The sequence below is a fragment of the Triticum dicoccoides genome, chromosome 3B, assembly GCF_002162155.2.
Source record: "Triticum dicoccoides isolate Atlit2015 ecotype Zavitan chromosome 3B, WEW_v2.0, whole genome shotgun sequence".
NCBI lineage: Eukaryota > Viridiplantae > Streptophyta > Magnoliopsida > Poales > Poaceae > Triticum > Triticum dicoccoides.
The window spans coordinates 277,159,273-277,171,507 of NC_041385.1; positions in this window are offsets into that span (position 1 = coordinate 277,159,273).

The window sequence follows — 12,235 nt, forward strand, 5'->3', positions numbered from 1 at the left end:
TTTTACCAAAGGCAACTGCAACCATCTTGGCCAAAACAACGTTCGAGCCAGGAATGGGAGCACCTAAGTCTAAAAAGAGCGGTGAGGTTTTCTAATGCATAAGTTATAGCTTACAAAACACGAACGGACAAGAGGTAGAACTTATCTGTTTGGCTTGCTGGGATCGCTATGGCGGGCAATCTTCTCACCCCCTTCTCGAAGCCAAGTCCATGGTAAGAACCTATAGCTTCATGTAGATGAGAATGAATGCAAGATGCAATCCTATATATATGCATATGCAGATGCTCATGAAAATGCTTATGAAGTGATCTAGAATGCTCATGCATGCATGCAATCTAGGCTGGCAGCCCCCCTACAACGCTTATTTTTTTCTCTTGCACGGGGTCATCGTCCCGGCTTTGTACAAGGGGTTACATGTAGCTGAGGCAAGGCCTGTACAAATGGGTGGCTGGGCAGCCTCGCGCCTTACGGGTAAAACTTGTGGAGATGCTCAATATTCCATGAGTTTTCAACAGAGTGCCATCTCTGGTCTCCAGACGGACTACGTCGGGTCTGGTGACACGTACTACCCTGTTAGGGCCTTCCCACTTTGGTGACAACTTGTGTGTACCCTTGGTGGACTGAACGCGCCTAAGGACAAAGTCACCTTCCTCAAAACACCGAGCATGAACCCTGCGGCTATGATAGCGACGCATGGCTTGCTGATAGCGTGCCACACGCGTAGCATGTCGGAGACGGTTCTCCTCGAGTAGCAGAGCATCGTCACGCGGGTGCTGATCTTTTATGATTTCATCGTAACCAAGTACTCGAGGCGACCCGTAAATGAGTTCTGTGGGGATAACTGCTTCTGCCCCGTGGACCAGGGAGAAGGGAGTCTGCCTGGTAGCTCGGTTTGGCATCGTTCTGAGGGACCAGAGATCTACCGGCAGCTCCTCAATCCACCAGATGTCGTGCTTATGCAGCGTATCAAAGGTTCTTGTCTTGAGTCCGTGTAGCACTTCAGCGTTTGCCCTCTTAGCTTGTCCATTGCTCCAGGGGTGTGCCACAGAGGCGAGTGAGATCTTGCATCCGAGGGTATGAACATATTGCATGAAGGCGCGGCTCGTGAAGTAGGTGACGTTGTTGGTGATGATCCTTGTTGGAACTCCAGAATGACACATCAGATCTTTCAAGAACTTGATAGCTGACTGAGAAGTCACCTTTCTCATGGCAGTCACTTCTGGCCACTTTGTAAACCCATCGATGGCAACAAACAAGAATTCAAAGCCCCTGATTGCTCGGAGGAAGGGGCCAATGATATCGAGCCCCCAGACCAAAAATGGCCATGATAGAGGGATTTTCTCAAGTGCTTGGGTAGGCAAGTAGGTTTTCTTGGAATGGAACTGGTAGGCTTCACACTTAGTGACAAGATCGACCACATCTTGGAGGGCTATGGGCCAATAGAATCCTTGTCGGAGTGCTTTCCCAACTAACACCCTTGATCCAATGTGGGAGCCCCACATTCCTTTGTGTATCTCAGCCAGTAGTTCCTTTCATTCTTCCCAGTAGACACACTTCAATTTCACACCGTTGGGCCTCCTTATGTATAGAGTGTCATCGACAAACTGATACATACTGGCCCTCGGGGTACTTTTTTAGCTTCGTCTAGATCGCTGGGAAGCTCTCCGGTTTGGAGGAAGCGGACAATGTGCCTTGCCCAAGTTGGAGCCTGCGGCTCGGCAACGAGGACTAGCGTCACCTCCTCTACTATGGGGGCACTAGCCTCGTACGCAGGATCCATGGACCCGGCTGGAGGGGGTGGTCCGGCAGGCTACGAGGAGTTGTTTTCGGCAGGGTCTTTGTCAGGAGCAGAAAACTCTATCGGGAGAGGCTTTCTAGAGTCCAACTTTCTCCTCTTCCAGGCCATTGTTGCTAGGGATATGGAGGGCTGAGCAAGATGGAGAACAAAAGTCCCTGGTTCCACGGTAATCTTCTGCGCAGCACACTTTGACAGATGATCAGCTATGTTGTTTTCCGCACGGGGTACGCGCTCTTTTCGTAATTCGTCAAAGTGCTCCTCAAATCTTCTCACTTCCTTGACGTATGCCTCCATCAATGGACTTTGATAATCCTTATTAACTTGTCTCACCACCAGTTGTAAATCTCCTCGAATGATCAGTTTCTTAATTCCCAATTCTGCTGCAATTCTGAGCCCAGCAAGGAGTCCTTCATACTCTGTTGTATTGTTTGTTGCTTCTTCCCGTGCAAAATGCATCTGGACGACGTACTTCAAGTGATCCCCGGAGGGGGCGACAAGAAGCACGCTAGCCCCTGCACCTTGCAGGGAAAAAGCACCATCAAAATACATAATCCATTCTTGGGGTGATTCCTTGTCGGGGATAACTGTCTTTGTCACTTCCTCATTAGGGGTTGGCGTCCATTCTACAATAACTCTGCCAATGCCCTGCTCTGGATAGTTCATCTGCTCTCAAACTTCAAACCAAAGCTGGATCGTTCCAAAGCCCTCTCCACTATTCTGCCGGTAACCTCTGGGTTTTGGAGTATTCGTTGCAATGGGAAATGAGTAACAACCATGATCTCATGGGCTTGGAAGTAGTGGCTTAGTTTCCTTGAGGCCATGATAAGGCCAAAGATCAACTTTTGCATGCCAGAGTACCTCGATTTAGCCCCCTGTAACAAGGAGTTGACGAAGTACACTGGGCGCTGCACCACATTCTTCCTTGTTGCATCCTTGGGGTTGTCATCGTTGCCGAGCTTGCTGCTGTTCTGATCCTTATCTAGCTCTGTCGGCCTCCGCTCACTCACTTTCTCATTCACTTCTCGCTGTGCTACCAAGGCTACACTAACCACTTGGTTGGTTTCCACTAAGTATAGCAACAACGGCTCCTGGGGTCTGGGTGCAACCAGGGTAGGCACAGAGGACAGGTAGGTCTTCAACTCCTACAAAGTTGTGTCTGCTTTAGGGGTCCACCTCATAGGACCTGCCTTCTTCAAAATCTTGAAGAACGGCAGGGCACAATTGGAAGACATGGAGATGAACCTGCTTAGTGTGGCAACACATCCCGTCAGGTGCCTCACATCTTTGACCGTCCTTCGTGCTTGGATATGCTCAATGGCCTTGATCTTATCATGATTAGCTTCGATTCCCTTGTGGGACACAAAGTATCCAAGCAGCTGGCTGGAGGGGACGCCGAACACACACTTCTCTGGGTTTAGCTTCAATTTGATCTTATGCAGATTTGCAAATGTCTCCTCTAAATCCTAGATGAGAGTTTCTCTATCCTTGATTTTGACCACAATGTCATCCATATAAGCCTCAATGTTTCTACGTAGCTGAGGTTCAAAACCATTCTGGACTGCCCTTACAAAGGTGGACCTGGCACTCTTTAATCTGAATGACATGCGGACAAAGCAGTATGTACCACATGGAGTGATGAATGATGTCTTCTACTCATCTTATTTGGACATGAAGATCTCGTGGTAACCAGAATAGGCATCCAGAAATGAGAGCAAATCACAACCTGAAGTGGCATCTATAATCTGATCAATACACGACAAGAGGAACGGGTCCTTTGGGCAAGCCTTGTTGGGGTCTGTGAAATCAATGCACAGCCTCCACTTCTCGTTTGCCTTCCAGACCACCACTTGGTTTGATAGCCAACTTGGATGTAGCACTCCTCTGACTAAACGAGCTGCCTTAAGCTTCTTGATCTCTTCTTCAATAAACTGTTGCCTCTCCCAGGCCTGCTTCCGGACATTCTGCTTAACAGGCCTAGCATGTGAGCAGACAACAAGGTGGTGCTTGATTACATTCCTGGGAACACTGGGGATATCAGATGGTTGCCAAGCAAACACATCAATATTCGCCCATAGAAGACAAAAAGCGAGCTTTCCTATTTGTCATCGAGGGTGGCACTGACAGTGAAAGTACCATCAACGCGAGCCAGCCATGCAGAGACCTTTTTCACTTGTGGAGCAGCAGCCTTGGATCTCTTGCTGTTGGAACACTCCGGCACGTCGTTAACGGGTGTCGAGCACTCAGAGGGGCACTCTTCCTGGACTCTTTGTCGGTGATCCTACAATCATTTTTCTTCCCTTTGCTTTCCTTGGCGAGAACTGCTGTCGTTGCCACCTTTGCCGCGACCGCGTCTCAGTACATCTTGTCTACATAGATGATGGCATCTTTCTCATATTATGGGATGGTGAGGACCCCCAGTGGCACAAGCATCTTCAGGGTGTTTAGGCATAGTGGGATGCCGCCATGAATTTAGCCAAGGTCGGGCGTCCAAGGATTCCATTGTATGGCAGGGGGATATCAACTATGTCAAACACAATCTTCTCAGTCCGGTAGTTAAGCTCTCCCCCAAATGTTACTGGCAACATAATCTGTCCCTTAGGATGACTCCTCCCGGGGTTGACTCCTTGAAACGTGTCAGTAACGTCCAGTTCTTCCTCTGCTATCTGTAGCTTGTTGATAACTGTTGGGGAAATCAAATTCAGTCCGGCCCCACCGTCCACCAGCATCTTCGTGACCTTGAGGTTGCGAATTGTTGGAGAAACCAATGAAGGCAGGCATCCTACCACAGTGGTACGTCTAGGATGAACCTCTCGTCAAAGATGATGGGTGTACAGGACCATCCGAGCGGCTTCCGGGCCTCTGGTGTTGGTTCCACGACATTGACTTCTCTCGAGCCCATCGCTTGAGTTGGCGATGGGAGGTGTGCAAAGATGCACCCCTGTCAACACAAAGGGCGTCTGTGGCCTTCTGAAGCTCTTGCTCACGGGCTTCCTCTTCATCCCCTTTATCACTGTCATCAACACAGACTTCCTTCTCCTAGCCTCTGGCTGGTTTTCCTTTATTCCGAAAGGGCTTGCCGGGGCGATTTGGTCCATCACCTCGGCCCTTACCGCCAGCGACATTCTGACCCTTTTCCTTATCACGCTTCTCATATTCTGCTCTCTGTCTCTTGACCAACTTATCAACTAGATAGCACTCCTGAAGGTCGTGGCCATTGGTCTGGTGCATCTTGCAGTACTGCCCATCGTCCTTCCCGGCCTCCTCGGCAGCCGCAGCTTCCCAGCAATCAGCACACACGACATTCTCCTTGCCGGGGACCTCAGCCTTGGCGATCTTGCCAGTACTAGGGGTGCATGATCCTTCAACAGTCAACACTGCCTTATCCCTCCGCTTCTTACTGTGCTTCTTGACCTTCTTCTGACTGGTGGACTCATCATCCTCTGAATCAACATTCATGTACTCTTCCTCTCTGGGCAACTTCCTTCCTTCCTCCATCCGAGCACACTTATCCACTCGGGTGTATAGCTCCTTCACAGTCTTGGGCAACCGCATGTTCATCCCAGAACAGATCCGGCATTTGCGCACATTGTACTAGAAGGCAGCTATCACGGCTGCCGGATGGATATTTGGAATATTTCTATGAACTTTGTTGAATCTCTGTAAATACTTACGGAGGGTTTCTCCTTCCTTCTGTTGGAGAAGCTGCAGATCGCTAGGATGGCTCGGCTCCTGCTGGACACCAGTGAAAGCGCCGATGAACTCGTGGCATAGGTCTGCTCATCATGAAATAGAGTTCTTTGGTAGGTGCATCAGCCAAGACCTCAAATTGGACTTGAGGGCGAATGGGAAGTAGTTGGCAAACGCCTTCTCATCTCTTCCCCCGGCAGCCTGAACAACGATGGTGTTGATGTTCAGGAACTCTGCCGGGTTCCACCTCCCATCGTACTTGTCAGGTATCTCTGGCTTGAACGTGTGAACGGACGACCAATAGACTTGCCGCAGCACACCGGTGAAGGCAGGGTAGCCAGCCTTGAAGGGCAGGGGCCGGCCAACACCGAGAGCGGGCTCTTCAACATCCTAGTCGTTGTGCCCATCGGCTAGTAGGAGGTTGCCGTGGCGCTGCTCGACGACGTACACATCTCCTCGTTGCCTATCTTCCGGGGTTCGTCATTGGCCTGGACGTGCTCGGGGATTGGAGGAGGCCATCGAGACGTCATCGGGGTCTCGATTCGGTCTCGCCCGTGCTGGCTGCCGCGGCGGGGACTGCACCATAGGGATGGATCCCTCTGTACGGGCAGAAGCATGGGTCGTTGCCGTTGCTTGGTGAGGTCGCGGCGGGGCAGCTCGTCGTGAGCCCTCGGCTTCGGCGAAACCAAGCAGACTTTGGATGGTGGCACGCCATTCATACGTCTGCTCGGCCGTTGGTAGAAACCTTAGCAACAGCTGAGTCGGCGCCATGGCCTCCGAGGCTGTGCCTGGCATAGATGATGATGAAGTCGATCGCTCCATCGCTCGCCTCCTGATGGCGCCAGTGGCGGCAGCACTGCGCCCCTGCTGTTGCAGTGCAACCACCAGGGTGGCAGGGTTGTGAGGTGGAGGCGCTCGAGGGCCATCAGCTCCGTTGGGCGCATCAGCTTGGTCGACCCGCCCTAGGGAAAGTGCACACGCAACGATCGCGCCTGTGGCAAGGGCGGTCGAAGGGCGGTGGTTTGCCCCAGACCATGCGCCATCGCTATGGCTATGCCCGTCGGTGAGCGAAGTGCGGCCGTCGAGGTGTTACTGATGTAGCTCTCCTTCGGCATCTACTGCTCTTGTGTCGGCCGCGAGGGGTAATGGTGGTGGTGCCGCATGCTACGACCACATCCCCAGCAGCGTTCGTGCCCTCGCGAGTCTCGGTGCCCCCCACGGCGTTGGAGGCCGTGAGCGGCAGAGTCTTCGAGGTGGATGGATGAGCTGAAGAAGCTGGTTTCTTCTTGGGCTCCATGGTCGATGGTGCCTTCGAAGATGCAGATAGCGATGAAGATGACGCGATGTTTATGTCTTCATTTTCACGCAAGCGATCCCCCTACCTGGCACGCTAAAGATGTTGTAGGAAACCACGGCCACCTATGGGACGAGGACGGTCCCTTACTGATTCACCAGGGGGAGTTGCGTTGCACAAAGAGCAGACCAACATGGGGCAGCGCGCCAAAGATCACATGGGCAGTTTTGCCTAGGTTCGGGCAGCCGTGAGGCGTAAAACCCTAGTCCAGCTTTGGTGGATTGATGGTGGATAAGCATGTACGGCGGTGCGAGTGATCTAACTTTATAACCCCCCGAACGGTTGCCATGGGCACCACAGTGGCAATTTAGTCATTAGAAACTGATATGATAGCAAATAGTGCGATCATACCTAACTCTATAGGATGCAGTGCGCATTTAATGCGTTGCTTAGTGTGATGTTGTTGGTTGCCCAGCAAGGCTTGCCGGGCTATCTTGCCAGCTCCACGCCTTCTTATTCGACACTTCATAGGACGGGTGTCATCTGTGGGTTTCCTTGGTAGGAAGTGGCCGCCATGTGGCGGATGGTTTCCACTTAATCACTCCACGGCTTGACACTCCACTGATCGACGACGTGGTCGTGGTGGAGTATTTGGTGAGGTAATTTGGTCTCCGCGAGTCCCGGCAGGCCCTGTCGGGACGCCTTGGTCATCTTCTTTTGAGAGTGGCCTCGCCCCTTGCCAGGCTCGCCTGCCTGGCAATGGAGGCTTCTCTCTTGAAGATATCTGGCTTCTCTGACTTGGCCTTGGATCCTTCTGATCTGCTTGTTGATGCTTTGAATCTCTTGGTCTCTTTTTCATCTTGTTCTAATGCTTCAATCTTGATCTTGTGTGTGTGCACAGTTAGGGCAACAGGCCTCGGGTCTGTTGCATCGACACTTGTTGACAAAGCCTATCTACTTTTATTATCTTGAATTTTATTCTTAGTTTTATTCTCTCAAAGTACTCATAGTTTTATTCTTGCAAACTAGTTTCGTACTTGTTTTAGGTAAAGCAGACGTCAAGTGTGTGTAGAGTTGTATCGGTGGTCGATAGAACTTGAGTGAATATTTGTTATAGCTTTAGCTCCTCATTGGGTTTGACACTCTTATTTATCGAAGAAGGCTACAAATGATCCCCTACACTTGTGGGTTATCAACAACCCATTGGAAGACAAATTACGCTCAAGTGACACCCGTCCAGGAGCGTGTCAAGCAGATAGGCAGAAGATGACTAAGCGGCACGGCAGGCTTGCCAGGCTTCATCTTCAGCATGACACCTAGCAGTGCATTTAATGCACCTTGTCCTAACTACCAGAGTTAGGTATGATAGCACTGTTAGCTATCTAATCACTAGATAATAACTGTTTTGCCACTATGGTTACCCCTTGAGCTATAAAAGGAGGTCCAAGGCAACATAGAAAGGGATTCGGACCCCCCTCACACTTGTATGCGTGTAGTTGCTTCCACCGAGGCTACCTTTCCGGGCTCAAGCGCTGCATGATATTGTGTTCCACCATCAAATTCACCTAAGGTAGGAGTAGGATTTTACGCCTCATGGCAGCCCGAACTTGGGTAAAAACTTCTAGTGTCATCACTATTGCGCTGCCCCCATGGCTTCCGCTCTTTGTGCAACATGATCTCCACCTTGTCGAACCACAAGGGGCTCATGACCTATAGGTGATCGTGCCAACCCATGACAGCTGCAAACCAGCCTTCGCCTAAGTTCAAAAGCAATCTGAGTGAGGACACGCTCCACAATCGGGGGCTTAGACACGAACCAGTTTTCGCCTAAGTTCAAAAGCAATCCAAGAGAGCACACGCTCCACACTCGGGGGGCTTAATCGCGAACTAGTTTTCGCCTATGTTAAAAACAATCCGAGTGAGTACGCGCTCCACACTCAGGGGCTTAGCTGCGAACCAGCTTTCGCCTAAGTTAAAAAACAATCTGTGTGAGGACACACTCCACACTTGGGATCTTAGCTGCGCACCAGCTTTTGCCTAAGTTCTAAAACAATCAGAGTGAGGACATGCTCCTCACTCGGTGTCTTAGCTGCAAACCAACTTTCTCCTAAGTTCAAAAACATTCCGAGTGAGGACAAGGTCCACAGTCGGGGGCTTAGCTGCCAACCAGCTTTCGCTGAAGTCCAAAAAACATGAAAACCAATGAGCATTCAAATTCCCAATCAAAAGATTTGACCCATTCAAATGTTCAAAGGCGAAAGCTAAGGTAAACAAGCTCTAAACTCGTCAGAGTATATGGTTACATCAACCACCCGGCATTCCAGGGGAAATTTAAGTCGAACAAGTTTTTCAAGCTTCAAGCTTTAGGTTGGATCGACGAAGGTCTCCATATTGATCCCGTCATCCATGCATGTGGTGGTATTAGCGAGTGTCTCCATGAATTCCTTGAACTTGATCTTATTTGTTGGCCACTCAGAGGTTCTTCAACTTCTCCTAGTACACATCCTTGTAATGGACGCGGATGAGTGACAAGGCCACGTTGGCACCACTGTGAGCTACCGATTTCTTCCACGACTGTACTCGAGCGGGGATCTCATTCAGCCGCGTCATGACGTCTTCCAGATCCACCTAAACCTCCTCCCCAGGCATAGCTCCTTGTCGATCCTTCCCATGGCGTCATGCAGATGAGTGATATAGCGCATGGCGTTGTCAAGGCGCTCATCCACTCGGACGATGGACATGGCGGCCTTGTCATTGATGATCTGCTTGATGGGGTCCAGGTCCCACTAGATCCGCCTCGTCTGTAGCTCCTCATCGAGGCAGTATTCTGACGCAAGGAAACAACACCAACAGTCAATGATTTAGCGAATCTGAGAGCAAATGGACTGCATTCGGCTGAAAAACTTACCAACAAGCTTCTCATTCATCTCGGTGTAGAAATCATTCATATACTGCTCAAGCGCATTCTTCTTCTCGAGGAGCTGTGCAACTTTCTACTCCAAAGTCTTGTTTTCTTGCTCAGAGGTGTTGGCTTGATGCTTCCATTTCTTGTCCCACTCGATGGACTCTCCTTTAGCAGCAGTTGCAGCAGCCTTGAGGGCCTTGATCTCCTTCTCCAGCTTGCTGGCCAATGCCAGCTTCTCCTGAGCAAGTTTGGTCTTGGTCCTGGCCTCCTTCTGGGCTAGCACTAGCTCCCTGTCCTTGTTCTCCAGGGCATGCTTCATGGTTTCTAAAGAAATAGAAGTCCTGAACATCTTTATGAGTTGGGTGTTCTTGCTATGAACATATGTTGGAGCGGAGTGACTCGAGTCAAAGGAGAAAACAATGTGCGATGACCAGCCAGAGGAAACAACTTACCTCCCAGGGTTTTCATCTCCTTGTCCAGTCGGGCACTCTTTTTATCTCTTGTCCAGGTCCACTCGGAGCGAATTCAGCTCCTTCTCTAGGGTGGCGTAATCTCATCCTAGCTCGTAGCCTCTCTGCACATGCAAAAGATAGTCAGTCAGAAAGCATGGAGATAAGATCAACACCAATTACATTAAGTTCGAGATTTACTGCCACTCGGCCGACCATCGAGCCGGCGATGAAGAAGATCGAGGGCATCAACACCCTGATCTACAATCATTTAGCCGACCATCAAGTCAGTGATGAAGAAGATCAAGGACAACAACACCCTGATGTACTATCATTCGAATAACGTATGTCGGATGTCGGGCTCCAGGGACCCAAAGGTTCAAACACTGGTGTGAGCTCGTCCTCCCCACCCTCCTTCTACCCCAGCTAAACCACGGGAAAGCTATGGCGAAAGCACACTAGCGGGAGCGGATCAGTGACACGGCGGGTCACCCAGGTTTGGGCCACCTTGCGGTGTAAAACACTATGTCCTGCTTGGTCGTGATTGCTCTTGTGGTAGAGGGAGTACAAGGTTTGTGGTGTAGGAGCCGACCCCCTCTATAGCAGCTCCCTGCCCTCCTTTTATATCTACCTTGGTCCTCTTCCGCCGAAAACATTGGCGAGAAGGGTTGACACACAATGGCAAGTTTGAAGAGGGGCGGGGGCGCAGTATATCCTGGCAAAAGGTGGTCTTCGCCTGCAAAGATACCGTCCATGATGCACCAATGGCATCGGGGATGACCTCCGCGCTACACGCCCGCCATCTTAGTCTTGTTTCACCGATTGGGCAACCTTCAGGGGTTGCTTTGGGAACTGGATTGCTGGCCTTGCTCCCTTAGCACAAAAGGGGAAATCCTCTGCATCCGCGCATGCTGGCATGGCCTCTGCCGCCGTTTGTCGCCATGCGCGTCACCCACGTGATGGGCCTAAGACCATGTGACCGAGCCATAGAACCTTTTACCATCATGCCTCAGGGAGGGTGCCTCGGGAGGCCACCTCGCGAGGATCTTGGTGAAGCCGCTGAGTCTTGCTCGAGATGCCCGATCCCTAAGGAGGGGTCCTCAGGTGGCCAGGGACTCATGAGGGATCTTGCTCGTGGTCCCTACCGGTGGGCCTCTTGCTGGCCCCTCTCCATGCGCCGCCTCTTGGGCCGAAGGTAGATGGGCCTGGATACCCTGGGTTCCACGGTCCTGACAGTAGCCCCCAGGCCGGCGGTGCACATGTTCCCGCTGATACGTCTCCGTCGTATCTACTTTTCCAAACAATTTTGCCCTTGTTTTGGACTCTAACTTGTATGATTTGAATGGAACTAACCCGGACTGACGCTGTTTTCAGCAGAATTGCCATGATGTTGTTTTATTTGCAGAAAACAAAAGTTCTCGGAATGACCTGAAACTCCACGGGATGTCTTATAAAAAATAATAAAAAGTCCTCGCCAAAGATAAAGACCAGGGGGCCCACACCCTGTCCACGAGGGTGGGGGCGACCCACCCCCCTCCTGGGCACGCCCCCCTACCTCGTGGGCCCCCTGGAGACCCTCCGACGCCAACTCCAACTCCATATATTGGCTTTCGGGGAGAAAAAAATCAGGGAGAAGAAATCATCACGTTTTACGATACGGAGCCGCCGCCAAGCCCTAATCTCTCTCGGGAGGGCTGATCTGGAGTCCGTTCGGGGCTCCGTAGAGGGGGATTCGTCGCCGTCGTCATCATCAACCATCCTCCATCACCAATTTCATGATGCTCACCGCCGTGCGTGAGTAATTCCATCATAGGCTTGCTGGACGGTGATGGGTGGGATGAGATTTATCATGTAATCGAGTTAGTTTTGTTAGGGTTTGATCCCTAGTATCCACTATGTTCTGAGATTGATGTTGCTATGACTTTGGTATGCTTAATGCTTGTCACTAGGGCTCGAGTGCCATGATTTCAGATCTGAACCTATTATGTTTTCATGGATATATGTGAGTTCTTGATCCTATCTTGCAAGTCTATAGTCACCTACTATGTGTTATGATCCGGCAACCCCTAAGTGACAATAATCGGGACCACTCCCGTGATGAC